Consider the following 15,077-nt stretch of genomic DNA (forward strand, 5'->3'; position numbering starts at 1 on the left):
TGGTCTGACCTGTTCTAATCAGAGCACATTGTGAGGAACAAGCTCCAGTCCTGATTTCTGAGAAGCCTATAATAAACCATTCATTTGTATTTCACACAGAGCAGTGCCATGTTCCATCAGGATGCACAAACTGGTAATCTGAAGGAACAATAGGCATTTGGGATCTGATTTACAGCTGCTCAGTAGCCCTCAGAGTTGCAGGTAAGCCACAATATCTGAGTTGCTGGAAGGTTTCATGGCATGTGACACTGGCACTGAGGAATAAATGCCTCTGATTTTCCCTTTCTGATTTTTCCTGGTCTCTGGCATCAGGACTGAGTGAGATAAGAGCTCCACCCATCTTGAGGAAGGACTGGAGAAACAAGCAAGATCCAGGAGAGAGGGAGAAGCAGGTGGGAAGCCAGGGCAGGACTGACCTAGGAATTAATGGTGCTGGGCAGAGAAAGGAGGGTGTGGGAAATAGCCAGAAGGAGGGACAAAACTGGGACACTGGGACAGCTTGAAGCATGGGAAGAGAAGCAAGGACTGCTGGAAAGATGCTGAGGGCAAGCGGTCAACTGAAACTTGGGGAAAGCCAGGCATTGCTGGGGCAGGGACTGAGGACTGGGCTGAAATGTGGTCCTGGGCCATGGGCAAGGGGGGTGAGGCTTGGAGGGGTGGCTGGGCAGTGTCCCCACGACCTGGTAGCATAGTCCCTTCTTTCTGTCCAGTCAGCCCTTATTTTTCTGCATCCCACCTTCTGGCACCCCCTCACTGGCTTCGTGCCCTGCCAGAATTCACTTACGGTCCTGCCCTTGCAGGCGGCCAGAGGGGTTGGAGGGGCTGATAGGAAGGTGAAGGGAGGAAGGGGATAAAATGCACCTCCCTCTGCCTGAGGAGCCAGTTCAGCTACCCTGGACATACCCGGTCCTGGGGATAATGTGGAGTTTGACCACCTTAGCTGACAGGGAGTGAGCTCATCCCTGCTCCAAACATCCTGTGTGAAGTGTCCTCTTCATTCACCGTGTCTGGAAAAAGTACCTCTGAGCCCACATAAACAGCAGACATTTTGATGGAAGGTGCCTGAGAAATAATATTTCACAGGAACCAAGAGATGCCTGTCTCTCTGGAAAATGAGCATTGTCTGATCAAGAAATTACCAACAGAAATTTCTCATATTAACAGTTTTCTTTTATTTTTTTCCTTGCTTGTCTTGGTGGAGAATCACATTTCATTCTCAAACCGCAGTTCTACATTTATCATCCCTGATTTAGTAAATTGCCTTTTGCAGAAACAGTGTGGAACCTACCTTTATTTAAGACTTTGCAGGATAATGTGTTTATGTTGGACTCAGAAAGGGTCACAAAAAAGTGGCAGATGCTGAAAACATATTAAAATGGAGGTAATGTAAATGATTTTAGAATCAAAATATTCCTTCTCAAGTAATTTAACACTTTCAGAAAATATATTGTCACTGAAGCTTAAATCTAAAATCTTGAAGCAAGAGGAATTTTATTGTCTTCTTTATTTTTTTCTTAACAGGGATCAAAATCAACGTTTCAATAAGCCTCTCTCTGTAGCCAAAATAGAAGGAGGTGAAGATACCTCTATAATCAGAGTTGGCTCAAGGCTTATCAGCAGGTTAGGCACAATTTAATTTTGCAGCCCAAGGATTTTCTCTTCACCCTTGGGCAGGCAAAATTCAGCTGCGGGGCAGCAGCAGTGTGGGTCCCTCCTGGGATGTTTCTCTTTTTCTACCACCTTGATACCACACAGCTTGGTGGGGGGAAAGGCTGAAGAGTTGGCTTGTGCCTGCTGCAGCTGCAACCATCCCCATCCCTTCCAGCCCAGGCAAACTGGGCTACTGGTTGCCCCGGGCAGGTTCCCACCTTTGGTAGCTTTGCCCGTGCCCATGCCTGAAACCAGCCCTGTCGGTAATAAGGCAGAGAAATGTGCATCTGCAAAGCAGAGCTTGGAATCACTATCTTACAGCTGCAGATGTAGCCTCCCACTTAAATGAAAGGATGCAGATAATTGGGTTGTCTTGTATAAAACAAATTCTTCTGCCTTATAAAATGTAGCTAGTACACATGATGCAATCTCGCTGTGCCAGGCTGGAAAGGGGGGTGTATTGGGAATGGGAATGGCTTACCCCAAGCAGGAGGGAACTTCTCCTGTGCCCTTAGCACACACAGCTAAACTTCAGGGGACCGTGACGTTCACACGCATGCCCCCTTCCCATTTGAGCTCCATGGGGATACGATCAAGCTGATGATTTCCAGAGAAATCAATAAGAAAGGTAGAGGGCATCAACATAATCATTAATAATTTCTCTCAATTATAATCTAGTTTCTTCAAGTACAGCTGTTGCTGGAGCCTCCAGCCTGAATTAATGATACGGAAAATCTGAAGGACAGTGAACAACGTATTTGTGAGCTAGAGGGATGTGAACAACAGTAAACAAAAAGGAAAATGTCAAAGGGGTTAAATCTTTAATAAACCACTGCTCCCATATCGTTTGATAAGCTCTCCTTCAGATGTTTCACAAACATTCTGCCTTGCTTTCAGAATCAGCCTGGTCTTTTCCAAGCTAAACACATTTCACAAGACAAAATTGTGGAGGAACTGAAGTAGGCCTTTAAAAGAGAAATAGATTGTAACCTTATTCTTAGATTTTAAAAGCAATAACATGAATGCAAGATTACACATTCCTCGTAGCTGGGCTTCCTCATTCCTAGTAGGTACACAGCCTGCCCTGTGTTCAGCACACAAGTCGCTGATGTTCAGTAGTTTCTGCTGTTCAGGCTGTGAATCAAGCAGGTACATTTTGCAGTTGTTAATACTAAGAGTAATAATATACACACACATGCATCCACCCACATAAGCACAGAGAGGTTAATACCGATCTAAAAATATTTTGTATGGCAGAAAGAACATGAAAACATCATCAGCAGAGTTGTTGGAAAACAGCAGCAGTTAACGGGAGGTTTGTGGTCTTGGGCACATGAGTGCAGGATTTAATCTGTGTTCATCTGTCCAGCCTGGGCAAACACTGTATTTACCTCTTTTACAGTACTTATCAAGTGCTTTGGGATGAAAAAGGCCCCGGTCCCTGTAAGTCTTAAATAAAGTAGCCAGCAATGCAGATGAAAAAAGCACATTTATGAAGCCAAGGAAGGAAATGGTAAGTTCTCTTAGTCCTGATTTCACATTACAGGTGCATTTTTGTTACTTTTGGATTTGCCAAGAGTGACTCAAAATGCAGAATTCTAATCCCCCCAAGACGCAGAGACAATCCATCACTGATGAAGGGGAAATGCTGAATTCCCAGTATCTAGCCCTCTCTAAGAAAGCCTGTCGGCTGTGTAATGCAAACTAATCTGTTCCAAGCATCAGCTTTTTTGTTTCTTGCCCTGGTGCACACATATCTGGGGGGGGAGGGGGGGGGGAAGGCGTATCATCCACACGTATCAATGACTGCTGGAGTAAAAATAGCTACTACATCAAGATGTAGTTGGAGAAAGGTGGGACTGCCCTGCAATTCTCTGGGTGAGCTGCAGCTGAGATCGCTCCAGAACTAACAGAAATAAAATACTGCACAGAAGGCAAAAATCAGGGCATGTTTTTAACCGGCTGGGGGCGGGGGGGAAGTAGCTGTAGATTCTGGCTGGGGAAGCAGATGGCAGTGAATTACGAGAACAGGGCACTGCTGCTGCTGCAGCCGCTGCTGCAACTGCCACAGCTCAGCTCTTCCCATCTGACAGAAGGGCCTCTGGGCAGCCAGAGATGAGTCAGACTCGTGTGTGTTGTACAGGCATCTCTGGAGAACCCCAGTTTTTCCCTTTCATTTGTGTCATGCTGCTTCAGGGTTTGAAATGAGTTGCACAGCCCCTACATTGATGAGCACCCTTTCCCTTCTCACTGTATCTTTCCCAGCATCTGAGCTGCCGCCAACCCCAATGAGCACAGCATGGCTGGAGGGCACCATGCAGGAGGGTTCCCTGTGGTCTCCAAACAAGGGGGCAGTTAGCATCCTCTGAGTGCTGTAGCGAAAGTCCTGAGCTAATGCCAAGCTGAGGAGAAGCAGCCTTTGAGGACCCTCATGTTGAAGCCACCTCACCTGCACTCCTTAGGAAGATCTGCAGGCTCCACCTGCAAACCCAAGGATGTGCAGCAGCCACGTTGCAAAGCTTCAGGATTTGGCAGACCTACTTAAACCTATAGGTTAACCATTAGCACTGGTGAATTATCCCCATTGGCTCTGGGGGACATGTCAGCCCCTGATCGACACTGGCCCCAGCCCCATCAAGGACAGTGTTTTGAGCTGGAGACTGGCCAAAGCACATACCCGTTACATCCTACCACACAAAAACCTCCTGGCTGCTTGCAAAAGAGAAACTATGCCAGTAACAGCACCCTGGCTTGCTCTTTCTACACAAGATTTAGCTGTTGGTTTGAAGCTGGTGAGGAGTTTGCTATCCTCAAAAGACTATTTTAAGCTCCATAGAGAGCAGTTGTTGTACAAACTCTGTTAATACAGAAGAGCAGCAGCAAATCCATTTCACCTTCTAACCTAATGGCTTCTCCTCCTGGAAAAGAGATTCCTGAGGTAAAAACCGACAGTGCTGTCTCTGCCACCAAGCCTGGCCTGAGCCCCCTGCAGCGGGCTGCTGCCCCAGGCAGGTGGGAGGGGAAGGGGCAGCTCACCGGTGGACTGCTCTGTCCTGAGACACAGGACTGCAGGCTGAGTGAGGGCTGTGCTAGAAGCGAGGGAGATGAGCTGGGTGGGGAATTATTACCTTCTGTGCTTTGATACCTTCTGGGAAGAAATTAGAGATACTTAGCTGCTGTCATACAAACATTTTATGTAAATCTTATCTTTGTCTTCTGCATACTGGTACATAATTTGCATCTGATTATCAACTTCAGGTCGATTGTTTTATTTTAAACAGAATTCCTGCTGCTCAGAGGTGTTGGATTGACAGCCCTGGTGAATAAAGCGAGTAGGAAAGGAACAGCTTCCCACACGGGGCAGTGCCATTATTCCCCAGCTAGGGCCAACAGTGAGGATGCCAGCCCTTGGCCTCTTCTGAACCTGCCAGCTGATGCAGAGCGGGGCGGTGAATGTGGAATCCCCGTGAACGTCCTATGAAGACACCCCAAAATCCTTTAAAAAGGAAGAGCTATTCTGTTGGGTTGGATTCACATTTGTGCTGTGCACACAAAGGGTTCCAGTACCTACCTGGCTCTGAAGTCACACCCAAGGATCCTGAGAAAGTTTATACGGTGGGATCCTCACCCCCCAAATGCAAGCCTTTACGCTCTTGACCTGCAGGAGAGGAGGCTTTTGCTCCCTCTGGCTCGTGCACAAATACTGCCGGTGGCACAGAGCCCTGTCTCCAGCAGCAGCGGCAGCATGTGGAGTCCTTCTCCTGACTGTGGCAGGGTGTCTTGCCTTGTGTCACATGGCAAAAAGGTTTGCCTGGGTCTAAAGTGGCTCAAGCCCACTGGAGCCAGTGGCTTGACTTCAGTTCACCCTGGCCAAGAATTTGCCTCAGTTATACCACATTAGCAGAAACATTTTGGGGAAAGCCCACTTAGAAATCAATGATAACCAGAGATCATGGTCTTCAAGTCCTGCGACACATGGATCTCTGGAAAGATACTTTTCATTTGTCTTGGGTGGGGGCACAGGGCCCTCCCTGGTGCTGGGGGGGCACTGGGAATGATTCATGGTAGCTACAGGGTGAGGTGGGGACTGAACTACCATCCTTCCCTGCAACGCCAAGGCTGTTTCCGTCAAGCCAAAGGATGAGGACAAATAAACGTTAATCCCGATCCTTAGGCTTCAGCAGTCACAGCACCGAGCACTACGAGTCTGTCCACTTGACTTTGGGATGGATGGCTGTTCTAGCTGTGTTTGTCCTGCCGATAAAGTATTCAGCCCCAGTAACAGCTGTTTCTGTAAGAGTGCCAGATTAAGACAAATAATGCAGACTTAGTGCTCTTTACATGGATTGCATGGGCTGACCCTGCTGCAATATGCACACCCACAAATCTTCTCAGCTCATTACCTCATCGAACACGGATGCTCCTCGGTAAGGGCAGGAGCCGGGTGATACCTCAACAGAATTTGAACACGACATGCTAAGTCAGAGCTGTAAACAGCTGACTGAGAGCTCTGGGCCTGGCCTGGCAGGGGGGTGAACCCCGTCAGAAAAGTGCAGCCTCAAGAAGGACATGTGGCAGCCCTGCAGGACAGAACCCTTGGCTTTGCAGAGGAGGGGACATAGCTTTCCTTTTGCTAAGATATTCCTCATTATTTCTGCACTTGTTCTTTGCTAACACCCCCTTAGTATTTCAGTTCTCTCCTCTTCACAGCCAGTTCTGGGTTCAGGTGGCAGGAGTATGCATTGTATAAATAAAGTTTGTTGTTTTCCTTTGAAGTATGTGGGAAGGCTTTGAAAACCCAACTGTAGCCGTTCCCAATAATCTCAACTTTCTGCTCTATTTCTCTGGTTAACCTTGCTGACTCAAAACAACAAAAAGCATAGCCTGAAGCAAATAGTGCTCACTGCTTTCTTAACTTTCCAATGGCATTTTACCAGAGATATTTTCTTTTTGTCAAGATCTTTGAAGTCCATTTCTCTCTCTCTCCGCAGATTCCCATTGAGACCAAATGGCTCTCACCAGCCTGCTTCCTCAGGCATGGGGTAGGAAGCATGACTGCCTTCCCTAGGCCATAACTAGAAGGAAGACTCAGTGAGGGGGCTGCTGAGATGCCAGCAGTAAACAAGTCAATATAGAGATGTGTTTCATTTTCTCCCCAGAGGATGGTGGAAGCGAGATCTTCCCTCACACGTGCGCCCCAGTTAGAAATCCAGGATGTGATCTACCGTCTGGTAAGGCTGAACAAGTCTGTCTTTCATATTGCTTTGCAGTCAGCTCAAGAGGTCACTCTTGACTCAAGCAAACCTTCTTCCCCCACCCACACTTGCTTCCCCCCTCTGCCCCTAGCTGCATTTACAAAATGATTGCCTGGATGGGAGGAAGCGATGGGAACTTCACATCAAGGCAGACTCCTGCCAAGCTTTGCTAAGATACCTGCTGTGCAGAATAAGGTCAAATCTGCCAACAAGATCACTTGAAGGAAAGCAGGAACCTTTCCTTGTTCCCCTCCTACTACAGTACTTCTGGACAAGATTCCATCTCCTTCGTCTGGGCCCAAAGGGCTGCGGTTTGCTTGCCAGCCTCGGACACTTTTTTCAGGAGTTTTCCACATGCGGGTCAGTGGCTTGGGAGGTAACCATTCCACGCCTGCAAGGCATACATATTGGTTCTGCTGAGATACAAGTCCTGAGCCTGAGGAACATTATGGAGAAGGGCATTTGTCACACTGTGAAGTGTGTACCGCACCATATAGCAGGCTGAAAATGGGAAAGACCCACAGCTGGGAGATGTTGCTGCCAAGAAAGCCTGTCCCGTGGGTAGAGCAATAGGGTCCATCCTGCACAAGTCAGCAGAATACACCACACACTCACTCACAAGAGTTTAATATCACCACTCCCTGCCTCTGTCTCTTCTCTAAGGAAATTTCTAGTTCTTCAGGGGAAGATGAAGAAACACACATGTTCTGCCTCCATAAATCCCAGCCCTTCCATCATAGTCGTGATGAATAAATGGAGGGAGAAAGAGCCATATAAACAGGCCCCTCGAACATAATTGAAGAACCAGACTAATTTGGCTTGTCTTTATATAATCGGCCAGAGCTGGGCACTAGACTTACCCACAACAGATAAAGATGAGTAACTACATAATGAGGTTAAAATATTCATTAAGCTAATTGCATGTTAATTAAGTAAATGATGCTATTAGGGATCCATTGAGCTCCATCTGTGTGTGCAAACAGGAGTGAGAATAATCGCACCAGAAAGCAGGAGAAAAGACGGTGGCAGCCCTGGGCTCCTGGCGCAGGGGAACCGGGGGTGGAAGGGACACCCAGTGGGGGCAGCTCTGGGCCCTGGGGAGCTGGCAGCCATGAAAGGGGGGTGGTCTTGTCAGAAGGAGGGGGGCTGGCAATGAGAAATTCCAGGTGCTGTTGCCAGCAATCATGTTGCGGATGGGCATATCCTTTCCCCATGCTCCCTTTCCAGATACATAAACCAGGAAGCGTAGCCGTCTCCAAAGTGAGAACATTCATGAGAAAACTCAAGAAAGGGTCTCGCCAAACTCGCCTTCGCTATTGTATCTGCTGAGTCTATCAGAACTGCTGCCAGGGGCAGAGATCCATCACCCCTGGAAGGGCCATAGGGCTCAAGCCAATAGGTCGTAAGGCACCCGAAAGGTCCACTTTTGAAAATGCCCTATGAGAAGGCTAAAAATAAGGAGGCAGAAATTACTCTTCCATTTAAACTTCCTCTGTCAGCACCATGGAGGACAGTTTCTAATAAATACTTCTTCAAAAAAAGGAGAAAAAAAATTCCATCTGACATAATTATGGCCAGCCCTCCGTAAGGCAGAATAGGGAAAATGCCTACATATTTCATGTTAAAATTCATTAATAATGGACGGCAAGGATTAAATTATATAACTGCCACCTTTAAGTTAAATAGTATTTTCAGCAGAAGGAAAGGGAGATGGGACAACTCCATAACCAACACATTTATTTCAGCACATGAATAATTCAGGCAAATAATACAACAGCTTTTTAAAGGGGATAAGATTTGACGAGGAGGTTGGGTTAGAAAGGACTTGCACTGCATTTGGAGATTTGAAGGACTGGCAGAATAATTCATACTCAGTCATTCATTTGATTAATTTGTCCTTTCTTTCAGGCCATTAATGGGCAGATTGTTCTTTTCACAAATGCACTTACAGTTTGAAGTTACTGGAATAAATCTGGTCCGTGGTTCCCCTGGAATGGCCAGTATCTTGCAAGGAGTCACTGCACAAAATGGAAACAGGTTTGGATGGGGACGTCATCTCCTGGTGGGTTTCTGATCTCAGACCAGCTTCTTAAGTACATTTTGCTATGAATCTAAATTTAACATCTCATTCTCCTACAATAATCACTTAAAATTTCTGCTCCCCCAGGTAGAACTGCCAGCTCACCCTGCTCATCCTGCATGGGTACAAAGTAGAGGGCAAAACTGGAGCAAACATAAATGAAGCAAATCTGTTAAAAAGATCAGACTACTATTATTGAAAAATTAGTTTATTGTGTTAGCTTATCCCCAGTGAAACTGGCATTGATCCAAACTACCCTTCTGATGACTAGGAACGAGAAGAACTGTGCAAGCCATTCATATTTCTGTGGTGAAACCTGACAGATGACATTTTATCCAGAGGCTGGTTATTGTCATGGGCAAAACAAAAAATTCCCTGTAGATTCTGCTAAGTGACCAAACATATGTGCTTTTCTCCACAGCCCCAAAGCCTCCCAGACACACTCTGGCTCATGAAAGATGCCCCGGAGAACTGGCACAGCCCTTCCCACAGGCTCCCAGAGAAAACCAGCTGCAGAAGTTAACCAGATTTCCAGCTCCAGCTGCTCCAGCTGCTGGCAAGAGCTCAGCGTGGGTCTTGGGATGCTGATCCCTGCGTAACAGCATAGCTCTGGTGCCCAGAAACCATCCCTGTGACTGACTCAGCCTTAATCCTGATAATTTTACGGCTCTTAGAGGCCTGTGCCTAATGATTTTTTCTCTGGGGTGCCTGCCCATTTCCAGGTAGATAAATGTCTGCGTAGCGAAAACAGAAGCCCTGTTTGGCACCGAGGTGCCTGCCAAGCCAGGGATCTCAGCTGGCAGCCCCAGGGCTCGGTTCCGTCTCCACGTCTGGTGAAGACTGTTTTGCAGCAAAAGGGACAGCCAGCAAAAGGGAAACAAATACATGTTGCCTCTGCCTTGTCCGTAGTAGAAACAAGCAAAGAACATCCATCTTCAAGGATGCTAATAATTCTGCACTATATTCCTTTCATTTAAAGAAAAATTAGAAATGATTAGAACTCTGAAAATATTTGCTGTAGGTTTGGCATGTCAATGAAATCCAGGGAGTTCATATGTGTATGCAAAAAGGAGAAGGAGCAAGAATGAGTGAAAGTGGGGGTGTGGGTGAGCAGGAAGGGCGGCTGTTATTTTATCTGAAGTGCTTTATGGGCTAGATGACCTAATAAGTCTTCTCCATCTCTAATTTCTCTGCTTCACCTATCCCTAGTTTATCATTAAGAAATCACTTATGCAAATTCAATTAAGTATTTAACATTTTCCTTCCTGTAGCTCCCTGCCTTACAGACTCTTCATCCCATTTCAAATCTCAGTTGACAACATCTCTTACCTCTCTGGCTTGCATTTCTTTGCCCTTAGACTATTAACTCAGTAACTGTGTGATTTAATCCAACGAAGATTTTTGTGGTTTTCATTTTCTCACAAAGGAGAGACAAAATGAAGCTGTGGAGTACTGCATCAGCAAACCCCAGCTTGCAGCTGCTGGGGGCACAGTCCTACACTGCAAGAGATCAGCCCACTGGCCTGGCAGCTCTGGTGAGCCCAGTCCAACGCTGCATTAAATCAGGGATGAAAATGAGTTTTTTCCCTTCCGTCATTTGTGTTCACTTACCAGGTACAACATATGGGACTGAGTTTAGCAAACTGCATTTCTGAGCTTCGGATGGGAAGAAGCGGGCTGTGGCGTGGGCCAGAGGAGGGGGAAGAGCTCTGCATGGGGAGTTCAGGGCTGGAATAGCGAAAGGTGAACGGGTTGCATGATGTACAGCAGAGACGTGTAAATGCTGCACGGTCTCGGCCAAGAGTTACTGCTCTTCAGGGATTTGAGAAGGAAATTTTAACTGTTTAATACCTTGGGGCTTATGGGCTGCTGCTAGTCTTCTGGGTTTTTGCTCTCCCTGGCATACGCTACCCTCCCTTTCCACATACACACTAATGCAATTGTATGTAAACTTGCTCAAGTTGAAAAGCAATGTTCTAGAAAGGCTCAGGAGCAAGTCCCAGCTAAGTGCCTAATTATATAGTAATTGGAGTAATTTCCCTTTTCCTCTGAAAACGCACATTGGCTCTGATTTTCCTATCTGCAGATTGTAAGCTCATAATTAGCAGCAAATTACTCACACAAGTGACAAATTTTGTGCTTTCAAGTAAACAGACAAAATACAGTTTACAGATTGCCTCTTGGTGCCACAGACACCTGGCTTTTCCTGTTCCCATCTATCCCACTTGTGAGAGGGATAGATGAATCAGAAAACATCTCTTCAAGGAGCCTGGACGATGATATCAATTACTGAATTACCACAAAAAGCTATAATTGGCAACTGCTGAGCTCGTGCTGGCCAGTCCCTGAGGACCGTGTGGCTTGTGAGCAGGAGAGCGGGTGGCAGGGGCACCGTGGGAGCCGAGTTCTCCTGCAGCCCCAGCCTGCTGACCCAGAGCATCGGGGATCATCAATAAACCCTGGATGTAAGAACTGTAGAGGATACATCCACCCCCCTCAAGCAAGGGGAAGAAATGTGGAATAACATGTGGTCTGGGAAGCCGCTTCTGAGCACTGGAGGAAGTTGGACTTGCTGAGCTACTGTGGAGCAAGGGCTGGAGTTAGCACTGAGGGTGGAACAAGCTTCTTAAAATCCAGCCTGGTCTTGGGAAACACTGTATGATGAAGCAATACCGATACAGTTCATTAATCACAGTTAAACACATGTTTAAATTGTACTGATGTCTTGCTGGGGGAATAGCCCAGACAGAGTGGGTGGGCTTCACAGCAAACAACCCTGTGATTTTCCAGTTTTAAGAGCCATCGGCTCTTAGAGAAATGGCTCCTGGAAGCAGCCTCAGAGATGGGTACAGCTGGATGGAAAATCACCTGTCCTGACCGGGCACCCATCTGAGACTCAGAGAAAAGGCAACAGGCCCATTCCTCTGGTTAATGAGCAATATGTTTTCAGGGATCTGACCTGACGGTCATCAGGATCTCTGCCACATAGCAAGAAGGTGTCTCAGAAAAAATTGCCACAGTGATTATCAGAGAGGTGGAGATGACAACAGAAAAGAAATTACTTCTGAGGTCAAAAGGTAGCTTTTTGGCAATGTGTAAGCACAAAGGAGGGATTATTGGAACATGCAGTTAGGAGCAGAGGAACGGTAGGAAAATGGGAGGAGATGCTGGGTGAGGGGAGCTTGGCTGGGTCTGCAGTACCTTCAAAGAACCAGTGTGTGCAGTGGCAAGGTAAGCCCTGCTCCTTGAGCTGGGGCACTGCCATGGATGCTGCTCTGACAATGTAGGCATAAGCAAAGGCAAAAATCATACCCCAGTTTCAGCTTAATCGGAAATTCGGGGGAGAAACCACATAATCTACTCAGCAAGCAGAAAAGAACAAAAGAGGAAAAGAAAGGCATTAAAAATGGAATAAAAAAAATAAAAAGGGAAGATTACATAGAAAAAACTTGAAACCAGAGGTTGCAGTCGTCCTGATATCATAATCCTTTCGTTGTTACATATTAATATGTAAGGGATGCTTGCAGGGAAAAGATAGGATAAAACAATTAATCTAGAGCAACCATCCAAATAGAGGCAGTTCTTTCCTATGTATAGTATCGTGTGAATGCATTAGAAACAGGTCTGATCACAGAAGCATTTCATATAGAACTCACATTTTTAAAAGTGGACTGAAATTTTCTAAAAAGCACACATATATATATATACACATGTATTTAGGAACACTTCTTAAGTCCTTGAATAATAGTGCTTTGCATTTTCGTAGCATCTTCCTTCTGAAGGACTCAAAGGACTTTACAAAAATGAATGACTTAAGTTTCTCCAACACACTGTGAGGGAGATAACTACTTTTACCTTATTATACGTAGGGGAGGAGGGGAAACAGCAAGACAGAATAGTTAAGCAACTTGACCAAAGTCGCACAGTACATCTGATGGTCTGAATGAATTTAAGAATGAAGTTGCTAAGTTGCTAGGGGAAGTGTGCAGCCTGGCTGGTATCAGCTCTGAGAATCAGGGGGTGGCAGATGTTGCAGAAGCCCTCTGAAATAGGTGTTTGGGAAAGCAGAGCAGGGAGTGATGGTTACCTGCGACGAAAACCAGACTGGAATGACAAAATATCTGAAAGTTACAGATAGAATGGGGACTCTGGAAGGGCATTTGCAAAACCAATTCAATCTATTAGCACTCTTTGAGCGTGTCAGCATATATGGGACAAATGAAAATTATCTGCCTGTTTTCACTTGGATTTTCAAAACGTTCCCGACAGGACCCAAACAAGAGGGTAGGCAATCAGGTGCTCTATTAATGAGAACATCATGCTGCGGCAAGCAGACAAGCTGGCTAAGCATCTGAGAAAATAAATACGTAATTTAGCATCAAGTTTGCCATTTCCAACATGGCAAAATATTAGTAGCAGCATGCATCTAGCTCCTAGAAGGATCTGTGTTGGTGTGTAGATTAATGGACAATGCAGTATGAATAGTCAGTAAGGTGGCAATATTTGCAAATGGTAAATACTCTTCGTCAAACCTAGAGAAAGATGTGAGGAATCAGCCACGTAACAGTATAAAGTTTCTTGGTAAAAAATGCACCTTGGAAGGATTCTTTTGAAGCATCCATTTGTATTCCCAGGTTTAAAATGAGAAAAAATTGATGTCCTCCTAGGCTGCAGTCTACATCCTTGTAGCACCATGCTCCTCTGTGGTCAGTGTTCTCCATTTGTCGGGGCATGCATAAGGAATAAGGTGGAGTTTCTTGCTAAAAATGGTGTTAGATCAGTATGTAAGTGCATTATGTCCTGAACATTGTGTTCAGTTCTGTATTCAAATAAAATTATAGCAGAAATCAAAAGGGTCCAGAAATAGTCAACACAATTGTTTCAAGGCATAGCATGAATTCCATGTAGGAAGTGAATTAAATGGAAGGTATATTTATTTTAGAAATCATATGAATAAAATAGGCATTCAAAATAGTTAGAATAAATTATTTAGAAAAGCAAATTCAATGTTCCTATTTACCTTGTCTTTCACACTCCAGCACCAAAGGTACATCTCATTAAACTGAGCAATAGGGAAAGTGTTCCATCAGAGGGAATACTTTTCCTCAGGCATCCTCATTCACCTGTGGAAATCTCTGCCACAAGGTATCTCTGAGGTGCGGGGTGTGGAAGGATTCAAGTAAGAAGGAGATAATTGTGGATATTGAAATTTTCCAGATTTACAGAAAAAGTTAAGATACAAATGATGAATAGAAAAGTTTCACACTCTAGCAGGTAAGCCAACCACTAATGAGGATGCTAGGGAAGAGATTTCCCTAATGAGGGTGCTAGGGAAGAGATTTCCCTAAGCAATGGTTATCGTTAACTACCCAGCCTGAGATCCTGCGATTTCTTTGTAGCATCTGGTACCCACCAGCATCAAAGACAAAATACCAAACAAACGGATAATTGGTCAGATCAGATGTGGCATTTCCTGTGTTCTTGAACCTTCTTCTCCTCTGTTTCTTTCTGTCCTCAAGGCCACCCTTCATGTCATCTAAAGTGCATGGAGGCACCGCTGAATCATTTAACATTTCTATCAGTGTTTTTTTGGCTCTTTTAAGCAATTGAACTCATGGTGCCCAGCATCAGGCTCACTGCCAATTTTGACTTGACCTGGTCACGATTTTGCAAGCACTGTCAGTGCCAGAGCGACAGCTGAAATGGAAATTTTAATGGTGTTAATGAATAAAAGCTTAAGCTGTGCTTCCTGCACCTGGGCAGCAAAAGTGCATTTATAATTACTTGCCAAACAAGCCTCCTGGCTGCATTTTATCTGCCCCAGGCAAGCAGTTAACTGAGGTTCTCTCCTTTCACCAAGATTATTTTTGAGTGAATACTTCTGCCAGTGAAAGGTGTTAGATTGACAGCTCTGGAGACTGAAGTCCTCTATTATGTGACAGAAGTTAAAAAATCTGTAACAACAGTTTTTATTAGGTCACCTAGTTCATCCCTCTGTCAACACAGGACTGTTCTCTATAATACATTCTTGAGTGATTCGCACACACACACCCCCCTCCACTCCTTCTGCCCCCACTCTTAAATACAAATCC

This window comes from Falco cherrug, chromosome 13, assembly GCF_023634085.1.
Source record: "Falco cherrug isolate bFalChe1 chromosome 13, bFalChe1.pri, whole genome shotgun sequence".
NCBI classification, from domain to species: domain Eukaryota; kingdom Metazoa; phylum Chordata; class Aves; order Falconiformes; family Falconidae; genus Falco; species Falco cherrug.